The sequence below is a fragment of the Peromyscus californicus genome, unplaced genomic scaffold (genome assembly GCF_007827085.1).
Source record: "Peromyscus californicus insignis strain IS unplaced genomic scaffold, ASM782708v3 Scaffold_4__1_contigs__length_199733344, whole genome shotgun sequence".
NCBI lineage: Eukaryota > Metazoa > Chordata > Mammalia > Rodentia > Cricetidae > Peromyscus > Peromyscus californicus.
In genome coordinates this window covers 181,783,644-181,796,140 of record NW_026294562.1, presented here as the reverse complement: position 1 = coordinate 181,796,140, position 12,497 = coordinate 181,783,644, and the positions used below count along the sequence as shown (strand labels likewise).

General features: G+C 39.5%; 1 pseudogene; it reads left to right on the top strand.

Annotated features, from left to right (window-relative positions):
- The first annotated feature begins 974 nt into the window (after window positions 1-974).
- LOC128124146 (ubiquitin carboxyl-terminal hydrolase 29-like) lies at window positions 975-3,447 on the top strand (annotated as a pseudogene).
- The last annotated feature ends 9,050 nt before the right edge of the window (window positions 3,448-12,497 follow it).

Genomic DNA, 12,497 nt, shown 5'->3' with positions numbered 1-12,497 from the left:
CTTGCATGCTCTGCCAATCTTAAGAATCTCTTTTTGCAGCAGGGTGTGGTAGTGCCTAAAACCTGTGTTTCCATTGTCAGTTGTTGGATCTGTGGATCTCAAGGCTTCCCTCTGCTCTTTGCTTGAGGTCTCACTGAGGATAAGTCTGTGTATTCCCTAAAGCTTTCCTCACTGTTCTGTAATAGGGTCTTTAGTTTCCTTTATGAATTCTAAGTTCAGGCGTCAGAGAGAGGGCTGTTTTCATCCTAGCCCCTAAATGCTGACTCACAACCCTCTCTGACTATAGTTCCAAGGGATCTGACACCCCCTTGTGGTCACTGTGGGCACTGCGTGCAAGTGGTGCACAGACAACCAGGCAGGCATCACCCACACACATGAAAGTAAAAATAATTTTGAGGTTGAGTTTATTTTTAGCTTTCCTATCATGTACCTTCTTTTTCTCCTGGCTATGCAGCCCAGGATAGCCTCCAAGTCACAGATCCTCCTGTCTCTCCAGTACTGAGATCAAAGATGTATGTGTCACTACAGTCAGACTTAAAGATAAATCTTAAAATGTCTTGGTTCAGCCTCTCTAGTGCTGAAATTATAATCATATATGCTGTGGAATAATCATTTTTCACACTGTGAAGATCTGTCACTGTGATTGGTTTAATAAAGAAGCTGACTGGCCAGTAGCTGCCCAGAATCAGGTTAGGCAGGATAGGCACACTAGGAGACACTTACACATAATTAAATAATTGTTATTTAAAGGATATAAGTAACTCCAGCTTCTGCTAATTGTAATTGATAAATCATAACTAAATATTTAAAGAAAATGTAAGCTTTCCCATATTGTTGTACTTGAGGCATGAAGAGAGAAATAAAAGCCAATTTTGGTCAGTTAGAGTTTGACATAAACATTGTGATCAATACATTTTGAGTCACAATCTCTGTAATGTGTTTTTAGTTTACATGAGTTTTCTTTGTGAAAAAGAATGGTTCCTCCAAAGCTAAATGGTTTTGTCCAAATCTGAAGCAAGAACAGCAGCAAGCACATCCGGGCTTCTCAGTGGAAGAAGCAGTCATCCAAATAGTAGGAAGAAAACAGAAGGTTAATCTGGTGGTTTCCTTTCAGTTGGATGAAGGAGCAGGGTTTTTCCGCTGGGTTATAATGTTGCAGGTGTAGTGGTTAGTTGTTTTGAGACAGGAGTGCATCATCTGCATTTAACTCTGAAAGATGACACTTTCTTACCCATTGACAAATTATCTTCCATAGATGTTGAAAGGTTGAAGTATTTCCTGGATTCTTTTCATGTATCTGAATCCCAACAACTCGAGGAACCCAAGAGTAATCATCATATTCCTGAAAGCAGTGATCCAGTTTGCAGGAAGCACCAGGAGCTAGTTTGTGGATCCTTGAATACTCCAGAAGAAAGTGGGACTCCACTCCCCATGAAGATGCCAGTTCCAGAGCCAAATTTCAGCAGTAGTCATGTTGAAAAAGAGAGTGGAGAAACACAGAGCAAAAAGAGGAAGAGAAAATCAACATCCACTGTAGAAGTGAATGAGGACATTCTTGAAGAAAATAATCCTGAACCAGAGAAGAAATTCAAGATCTATAACTCCAGGAATGAAAGAAGCAAAGAAGAGAAACCAATGGCTTTAAGAGATCAGGAAAAGCTTGACATTTGGAAACTTGAACCTTCATTCAATCCCAACACCTGCTTGGGTCCTAACCTAGATAACATTGTTCTTCCAGCACTAATATGGTCTGAAAGTGGATTAAAGTTTAGCCAGGAGACCCAAATATATACATATAATCTAGTCCAGCCTCCTCTTGAGACTTACACAAAGCAACTGAACCTTGAAGGCTTCCCCAATTTGGGAAATACCTGTTACATGAATTCCATTTTACAATCTGTCTTTGGCATTCCAACCTTTGCAAAGGACTTGCTCACACAAAGTATCCCATGGGAGAAAGTTTCAGATGATGATCTTATCAAGCTTTTAAGGCAACTGCTTGTCTTCAAAGATATGGAGGATATAGAGGTCAAAGGAATGTTACTCATGGATGTGAAGAAATCCATTTCGATGGTTGCAAAAACATTCTTGGGCAATGAACAGAATGATGCCCTTGAATTTCTAAGTCACTGTTTAGACCAGTTGAAAGTGAATATGGAAAAACTGAATACCATGTGGATCACTGAGAAGCATAATGAAGCTGAGAGGTCATCTCCATCAACATATGCTGGGACTGCTATCCCCAAAAGATTTGTTTGTCCTGTCAGTGCTAATTTTGAATTAGAGCTGCAGAGCTCTACTGTTTGTGAAGTCTGTGGTGAGGCTACTCTCAACACTGAAGTGAGTAATTACCTCTCTCTTGACCTGCACCAAGGGACAAGAGAAGAGCCTCTGTCTATTCAAAAGTCTCTTGATCTTCTCTTTACACCAGAAAAAATTGAGCATAATTGTGCGAAGTGCAAGAACAAGAATTCTGTTCTCAAGTACACTTTGAAGAGGCTCCCCAGGGTCCTCATTGTTCATCTGAAACGCTACCACTTGACCGCTGATGGGTTGTTGGGGAAGAGTCAACAGCCAGTTGGGATTTCTCAGTATCTAAATGTATCTTCCCACTACAATGAAAACAGGAAACCACCATTTCCCTTGACTGATAAGGTCCCACTTGATGACTGTGATGTCCCAAATGTCCCTGAAGGGATGATGCCTCTCAGCCAGTCAATACCATCTAGTAATGTGAAGAACTATGAGAAAATTAATGCAGATGGAATGTCAGATCATCACACTACCACTAAGGTTGTCAATTACTGTGATCTTCATGTAGAAAAGATTCTTAAAGGATGTCAAAAAATGGCAGTACAGCTGCTCCCCAATTATGGGAATAGATTCCACAAGGAATTCCTTCCTCAGGCATCACCTCAAAGTGTTGGGGGTGCTCAGGAGGACACAGAGAAGGATCTGAATAAGTCTTCAGAATTGAGAGATCAGAAAGATGATGGAAATTCCCTTGGTACATCAGAGAATCCTAGAAATAACAATGTTCCAGGAAGCTACAACACAGTAGATGCTGTTGATGAGTCAAAAAATGTGGTATTGGGAGATGATCCTCAGATTTACAGACTTGTCAGTCTTGTCAGCCATGTTGGGAGCTCCCAAGATTCAGGTCATTATGTAAGCAATGTGTATGACTTTCAAAAGCAAGCATGGCTCCTGTACAGTGATGTCCAAGTGTTCGAGATTCCAGAGGCTTTGATTCAGGAGATTCATCTTCACACTGGATACATTTTTTTTTACATGCGAAATGAGTTTTTTGAGTGGCTGTATTAAAAGGCATTAGAGTGCTAGTTACTTAGAATATCTAAAGAACAAAAGAAGAATGTGGATCATTTCTCAACATTGTTTAATGGCTTTACACACTTCCTAGAAGAATCCGTTTTGAGACTCATTTAGGTCAATTGAAAACTCAGCAAACAAAACAAAACAAACAACATATTAGGACAGAAACCAATACATCTATGATGCAGGCTATGCACCATTTTCTCCTACAAGACTAAAGTGATGCTTTTTACATTTTGTTTGTTTTTGTTTTTTGTTTTTTTTTTTTGAGACAGTATTTCTCTGTGTGGCTCTGGGTGTTGTGGAAATCACTTTGTATAGCAGGCTGGCCCCAACCTCAGGGATATAACTACTTTTGTCTTCCAACTGCTGTGATCTAAGATGTGTCACCAATCCCACAGGATGGGAGAATATTTTAAAAAACATTTTTGTATTTTTATTTAATGTGTTTATCCAGCATGTATGTCTGTGTGAAGGTGTTGGGTTTCCTGAAACTGGAGTTAAAGGCAGTTGTCAACTGCACGTGGCTGCTGGGAATTGAACCCAGACCCTCTGGAAAAGCAGCCAGTGCTCTTACCCACTGAGCCTTTTTCTCCAGACCTAACACAATGTTTTTTTAGATGTCATTCTGTACCAACACATCACAGCAAAGAACTGACTAAATGTCCCAATGTTAGTATCCTACATCATAATGGGTTCAGAACAAGTACTGATGGACTTAAATGTTTGAGAAGTGGTGTATAAAATGTCTTATTTTATTAGTGTATATATGATTTGCTCATGTCATCTGGAGGGTTTTCATGATATTGTTTGCTTTCCCTAAATTCATGCACACTATTCTATTGTGAATTTATTAAAACCATTGTTTTCTGTATGTGTCCGTGACTACTGCCGATGAAAGTATGGAGCTGCCCACCAACTGGTTTTGTGCTTCCTTCTCAGAATTGCAGGGCATAACACCAGGGTTGCACAGGAAAAGAAGTAGATAGGAATGTAAATTTTGCGAATTCCAAAGCTCTCTAAGGGCTCAGTGGATGAAAACACCTGCCACCAAGGCTGATGACACCAGTCCTGCAAGCTGTCCTCTGACTTCTAGAGGAGCTAGCACATGTGCATATATATGTGTAAATCAATGAGTAAAAAATCTAATAAGTTTTTGAATCTCACTATGTAATTTTCTCTGGCTTGGTACTCTATTTAGATCTTGTATTCTACAAGACAGATGTGCCCTTGCTTTGCCATCTGAGTGCTTGTTTTGAAATGTCTGGACCACAATGCCTAGCATAATAACATTTTAAAAGCACTTAAAAGAATTTTTTTTTCAGGGCTGAGGACCGAACAAACCCAGGGCCTTGCGCTTGCTAGGCAAGTGCTCTACCACTGAGCTAAATCCCCAACCCCTAAAAAATTTTTGAAGTGCCAAATATACTTGTTATATTCAAATCCTGATGATATGAGAAAATGGAGGGGTTTAAGGGACAGGGGGTCTGAGACAGACAGTCCTTTAGGTGAGAGCCCCATATATTAACACAACCAGCATGGTGGGCTTCTAAAGAGAATATTTCAGTTCACAAGACAAAGCAAGGTTTCCCTTAGTTCCCAAGAGATAGAAGAGACCTAGTGCCAAAAGGCAGCAGTCTTCCTTAATACATAGTCCAAAGGACAGGCTTGTTTTCAGCCTGTTAACCTGATTCCTGGGTAGCAAGGGGAAATCCTCTGAAGGGTCTGGGGAGATGGTTCAGTAGGTCAGAGCACTTGCTGTGTCAGCAAGAGGATTCCAGTTCAAATCCCCAGCACCCACATAACAAACTCCTCATTGCCATGTATGCCTGTGACTCAGCACTGAGGAGTAGACAAGCGTGGAATCCACAGCTCACTAACCAATCAACATAGCCACAATGGGAAGTGTAAGGTTCAGGTGTGGGACACTGAACAGAGAAAACTGCTGGGCCGATGTGCTAAGGGCTGGGTCCCTGTTCCACAGTTAGATTGTATTTCAAAAAGGAAACATGTGGAAAGTGATAGAAAACACTCCATGTCCTCTGGCCTTCACATGTGAATGCTCACAGGTGGAAACTCCACACAAATGGTATTTTCCAAATTCCACTTTTGGGCTGCAGAAATGGTTAAGATCACTTGCTACACTTTCAGAGGACCAAGCTTCTCTTCCCAGTATCCACATGGTGGTTTCCACCCTCTGTAACTCCCGATACAGAGGATCGAATGCCCTCTTCTGGTTTTGTTGTATGCAGACAAAACACCTCTACATTATAGCACTGCCTACTTCCACCATCAAAAAGGCACAACATAGTCTTGTGGCTAAATTTAAAGAGCTTATAAAAATTCTCAGTATTATACTGTGTAAGAATATTTACAAACGTTAACATTTTGAGGGTATAAAAGTTCTAAAAGCCTGGTAATGTATAAAATATGGGGCAAAATTAAGTGAGGGTTACAGGCGAAAGAAGAGATTAGTTAAGAACAGTGGTTCAAATACCCAATTATCCAATTAAAAAACTGGGTGCAGATCTAAACAGAGACTTCTCAACAGAAGAACCTCAAATGGCCAAGATATACTTAAGGAATTGTTCAACATCCCTTGTCATCAGGAAATACAATTATTTATTTCACCTTGGGTTTTTTTTGTGTGTGTGCTTCTGTCTCTGCACATCATGCATGCAGTGCTCAAAGTGACCACAAGATGGGGGTAGATACCTTGGAATCGTGGCCAGAGAGAATTGTGAGCCACATTAGGTGCTGGAGCTTAACAGCCATCAATCTGGACCCTGAATATAGAATTCATAAAAGAAACTAAAGATCCTAATGTAGGTCCGATAGGAAAGCTTTAGGGAATAGACGCTTTAGCTGGAACACGGTACTCGACTCCTTGGCTTCTGTGAAGATGGTGGTCATGTGTGGGCGGATCATGAGAAACACCTGAGTATGGCAAGCCCATGTCAACCCCAGCATGCAGCCGCTGGCCTTGCCCTGTTCCCTCCCTTATCATCTACCCCCCCACACACACACTCAGCCTTGAGCCCCTCACACCTGCCATAAACTTTGATTTTAAGCAAACTTTGTTTTTACTTATTTGCACTAGGCTTAACCGTGAAAACAAATATAGAATGTCAACGCTGCTTTTTAAATGGTTCATATTTGTATTTAGAATGACTATAAACTTAGTTTTGAGTACATTAAAAAACCTGATCATTTATAAGGTGATTGCCCATTAATTTGTGTCTTTTAACTATTATAACGGTTTAATCATAAGATTAGGATTTTACAATTTTAGACATACATTTCCAAATTAATTATTGTTAACCTGAGTATACCTTTACAACCTCAGGAATTTATCATACAGAAATCGATTCTAAGCCAAAATATCTTGGACACTTGTCATTTTTTCTTTAGTCTAAAAGGAAAATAGTATGATTAAGTTTTTGTTTGTTTTTTTTATTTATTTTTTATTTTTGTTTTATGAGACAGGGTTTCTCTGTGTATTTTGATGCCTGTCCTGGATCTCACTATGTAGACCAGGCTGGCCTCTTCTCACAGAGATCCCCCTGGCTCTGCCTCCCCAAGTGCTGGGATTAAAGGCGAGCATAACCACTGCCTGGCAAGACTAAGTTTTAACAGTATTACCTTAGTTGGTTTATATCATATGGTCATCTTAAGATGGTGATGAAATTATGTGGCATGTATTTTAACCTTAGTAAAGATGGCTACCACACACACTATCTTTTTATCCTCAGGAGGCATCAGCTCAGACGAAGGAAAACTATATGGCTGCTATATAAAACTATCCATTTTATATTATGTTATAGCAGATCTAATTTTTTACACAAGACTTGAATCATAGATACATGATATATAATCATATATACATGCTATAGTAAATTAAAAACATCTATGTGTAGCTCATTTTCTCTTCAACTTTTTGTTACAAGTTTTAAGTTAAATTTTTTTAAAAAAATGTGTAACAGGAGACTTTACAGACTTTTTAACCATACCCAATGATCTTATAAATCTTGAGATAAGGAGTACATTGAATAGAGAGATACCTCTATTCTCTATTTAATAATTTATACATAACATCAGTTAATATTGAGCCATAATGTTTTTTAGGATACCTATTTTGGGTGAGGGTGTGCAAACTGGGGATCCAAAGCTGTTCATTTATGATCAGACAACTCTGATTCTTCTAAATCCATGCAATAAACTCTCATCCAAATTTAAATAAAGAACAAAGTCAGTTTAAATATTTAATGGCTGAGAAGCATCTAATTAAAGCTGATTGATTCTAGCAAGTGTGACTTATAAGCTATATCACCTGGGATGGGTACAAGCTTGAGGAGCATGTGGAATTTGTATATAGCATACATGTTCTTGTCCTTTTTAAGTCATCTCTAAAAACATTAAACGCAATCTCTATTTTTCCAGAGAGGGTTTCTCTGTGTTGTCCTGACTGTGCTGGAACTCCCTGTAGGCCAGACTGGCTTCACACTCACAGAGATTCGCCTGCCTTAATTAAAGGCGTGCACCACAACTGCCAGGTTGCTAAAAAATTTTATTTCCTAAATGTGTGGATTTTTAGATGTACTTTTAGGTACGACACAGAAGGTATCTTTAAAAATCTTAAGAGGGAAAATTGTAGATATTTATCTATAGAATCCAACTATCGTGCTAATGTTATTGTAGGTTTCTGTCCTGCTACTGTTATTGTAGGTGTGAAACAAATAATTGACCTGTATTTTATTTAGAGGCACAATAAGTTCTATAGGCTCTTTATCAGTAAGGGATTATTTTGAGTTACCACTTTAGCAACCATATTATTTGATAAATTAATAGCCTACTCTGTTTTAAATGTTACATTTTGTTGTAAAATTTAACTGAGAGCTTTCAGAAAGCAACTTAAAGAACACAGACAGATCTCTAGGAGTGATTAACAGATTAGAGAGTTCCTATTGATATAATCCCAAAATTTTAAATTTTGCTCTTACCATGAAAGTTAAGCATTTATTTAAACATTAATTAGATGATCAGGAGAAGACAACATCCTCCGTATAATGTATGAATATTACCTCTAGAAATTTGTACTACATTGTCTTAGTGCTTTATGCCCTGATTGCAATTGTCTCTATATTATAAGTTGGGCTTGTTTTAATATTTTTCCCCAGAAGGGATCATTCATAATGAGTTATTGCCATCATGAGGGAACAACAAAAAACATCTCTGTAAAGGGAGTTTACTTTTGAGTCATTTCTGCTATGAGGGAGAAAAATCACAAAACATTTAAACAAAGATCAAGCAAACAACAAACAAACAAACAAACAAACAAAAACCCTAAGTTCTGGGGCAGTCGAACTAGCTCATGTTGCAGTGTTGGAGTTCCACAGGTCATTCCTTGGAACTCACTCTGCTCCACAAGACCATGGCAGCCCTAAAAGCTGCAGCCTGGAGGGCTTTGAGTTCCAGCCAGGCCACTCATGAGGGTGAAAGCCCCAATATGATTCTGTGACCATGGTGAAGCCTTGTGGCTGGAGTTACCTTTCACCCACCCTGACAAGACCTGTGAAGATGTGTGGCAGAAAAATTATTTCTCTCTCTCCCACCCTCTCTCCTTTTTCCCCCTGAGATGTCCCAAGCAGTACATTACTATACTCCAGCTTGTGAAATGATTAACATGGAGTTTATCTCCTTTTTCATGGGCTAAGCATATGAAGTTGTAGAGTTGTTGCTCTGAATATTTTGTTCCTTTACATCTTAACAAATCTCTCAATAACTGTACAAAATGCTTTGTCTCAGAGGACTGAGCAGAACCCGTGTGAACTTTCACTCTCACCTACAGTCATGACCCCTTGGGTGAGAAGACCGAGTTTCCCAAATACTTAAGTCCATTTAAAGAAAACTTTAATTACCTTCTCTGATAGTTGTGGGTCCTGTTTTGCAGAGCCAGCTCTGGTGCTTTCCCTGAAGGCTTTACAGGAGCCAGGGGAACAAGGATCCATTCTTTCTTCAAAGACAACTCCTGTAATCGAAAAACATGAAGAGAAAAGGCACAATACACACTTTAACTATTGACCTGTTGAAGCTGTGCCCATTCTTTAGAAGACGCATTCAGAACTAGTTTGCTTTCTCTTTTTCTGTCCCAATACATAATTGTGATTGTTAGTTCTGTTTGTCATCTTGCCACAACCTACAATCACATGGAAATTGAGTCTCAGTGAGATTTTTTCTAGATCAGGTGTCTTGGGCCATTGTCTTTGTTGCCTTAATTAGTATGGAAAGACCCAAAATGAGAGTGTGTGGCACAATTCCCTGCTTTAGGGTACCAAAGTACATAAGAGGAGAGAAAGATGTATATAAGGTTAGAGAAATCGTCTGCATGCATTCATTTTCCCTCTGCTCCTAGCTGTGGCTGTCATGTGACCAGCTGTTTGAAGTTCCTGCAGTTGTGACTCCCCAAAGTGATGGACTGTAACATGTGACTGTGAACTGAAATAAGCCTTCCCCCTCCCAAGTTTCCCTAAGATTTGTTTTCCAGAATGTTTTATCACAGCAAGAGAAATGAAAACTACAAGTATGTCAAGTGAAATGTGGTGACAGTGCACATCTGGTCTCACTGGTGCCTCTGCTCTTCTCTGTCCCTCTGATGATGCTGAGACAATGAAGTTCTGGTCAAATTCTAGTCTCTCATGCAAATGCAACATTTAGGAAGATGAGTCTGAGTGGTCACCTCTGGTGCTGGCCTTTTTGATTGCAGATTCCAGATCCAGGTATGCAGACCTGCAGTGGTCAGATGATAAAAATCAAGTAGTACAAATGTGAATGCATGAAAGGTTGATGATACAGCTCAGTGGTTAAAGCATCCAGTAGGCACAAGACCCTAAATTTAATCCCTAGAAACACATACAAAAAATTCTGAGCTTTGGGACTATATATATACATATATGTATGTATATATATACATATATATGTAGAGTTTGCCTGTTCTACAGGTGCTCTCAAACACATTGAGGCTTATATTAATTATAAATGCTTGGCCAATTGCTCAGGCTTATTGTGAAGTAGCCTTTACAATATAGATAAACTATATTCCTTATTTACTCTCTGCCATGTGAAGTTACCTTTATTAATTGATGTGGCAGTTTCATAGACTCAATCTCCATCTAGTTGGGGAATCCAGAGTCCACCCTTCCTCCATCAAGCATTCTCCTAGTGTGGCTTTACAGGCTATGCTTATTCTTTTTCAGCTATTGGCCAGTCTGCTTCTCTTTTAATCTAATCACAGAAATCAAATTTTACTATGTCCAAAATGATTATAACCCCAGCACTGGAGAGGCTAAACTAAGACATGGAAGTGTGAGACAAGAATGCAGTATGTAGTAAGACCACAATCTCAACAATAACAAAAAAAATAGAAAGAAACAGAACAAGAAATAGTACCCAAACCAAAGGAGGAAAAGAAAGGAGTCAGCCTGAAGGTAACCAAGGCTACAGTAGACCAGTGTCAGAAACTAAACACTGCTGGCAAAAGGGTTAATGGTGCTTGCTGCTGCCAAGCCTGACAACCCGAGGTTCATCCCTTGCACCCACGTGTGGAAGCAGAGACCAACTCTTGCAAATGCTTCTCTTACATACACACTTCAACTATGGTGTGCAAGAACACAAGCATATACAAATAAATAGAATTTAAAAACTCCAACTCCATAGGCAAGGCATGGCACACACCATTAAACCAGGAATCGGGATGCAGGCTGAAGGATCTCTTGAGTTTAAAGGCATCTTTGTAGACATACAGAATTCCAAGACAGCCAGGTTTACAGAGAAAGACCCTGTCTCAAAAACAAAAAAGTATAGGGGAAAAAACACAACAAACAAAATTTAGTGGAGAAGAGACAACCAGAACTCTCCTGCTTCTCCAAGAATCTGAAACAAAACATGGACATATGTTTGCAAGGAGAGGTGACATGTGGAGAGGACAGTTAGATACCTGATGAGAATTAGAAATACAGAACTTTAATTGTTTTTAATTGTTTTATTTTCATGCTTGCTGTGGTGACACACACACACAAACCTTTGATCTCAGTACTGGAGAGGGAGGAAGATCTTTGACTTGGAGCTTAACATGGTCTACATAGACAGTAGAAAAAAGCAGCATAACAGGATAGCTATATAATAAACGCAACCTCAGAATTATTTTCAATTTCATGTGTGTGGGTTTTGCCTGCCTGTCTGTACATCACTTACATGCAGTGCTCAAGGAGGCCACAAGAGGGTGACAAATCCCTTGGAAGTGTAGTCAGAGAGGGTTGTGAAACACCTTTTCTTTTAAGGTGCTGGGACCTTAAAAGCCATTTCTCTGGCCCCTGAACTTAGAATTTCTAAAGGAAACTAAAGACTCTAATATAGAACAGTAAAGAAAGCTTTAAGAGGCAGACACTTTTATCATCACGGAGACCTCAAGCAAAGAGCAGAGCGAGGCCTTGAGACCCACAGATCCAACACCTTACAATGTAAAAACAGGTTTAATGTACCACCACATTCTGCTGCAAAAATATCTTCTTAAGATTTGCAGAGCTCGGCCTATGGTAGTGACGCATGCCTATAAACCCAGCACTCTGGAGGCAGAGCCTGGTGGATCTCTGTGTGTTCGAGGTCACCCTGGTCTACAGAGTGAGATCCACCACAGGAACTAAAACTACAGAGAGAAACCAAAAAACAAAACAAAACAAAACAAAAAACAAACAAAATAAGATTGGCAGACCATGCAAGTAGACATCTGAGAAGAAACATGCATATCTCTGCCTTGAGTTTGGGGATTAAAATAAATCAAACACATATTTGGAGGGACAGAATGGCAGTTATCTCCAATGCTCAACCTCCCATACCTCCACTGGCCACCGATGAGGCCACCATGACTTGGCTCCGGCATAGGATTTCAACAACTATATTGGCAGAAATAGAGATATTCTCTTTTTTGTTTGCTTGTGTTTTTTTGTTGAGTAGGTTTTGTTTTGTTTTTTTCAGCACAAGGTTTCTTTGTGTGGCTCTGGCTGTCCTGGATCTCACTCTGTAGCTGGCCTTGAGTCCCCTGTTTCTGGCTCCTGTGTGCTTAGATAAAGGAAAGCCCTGATGAGATATTCTAAAGAGATGCTTGTGGG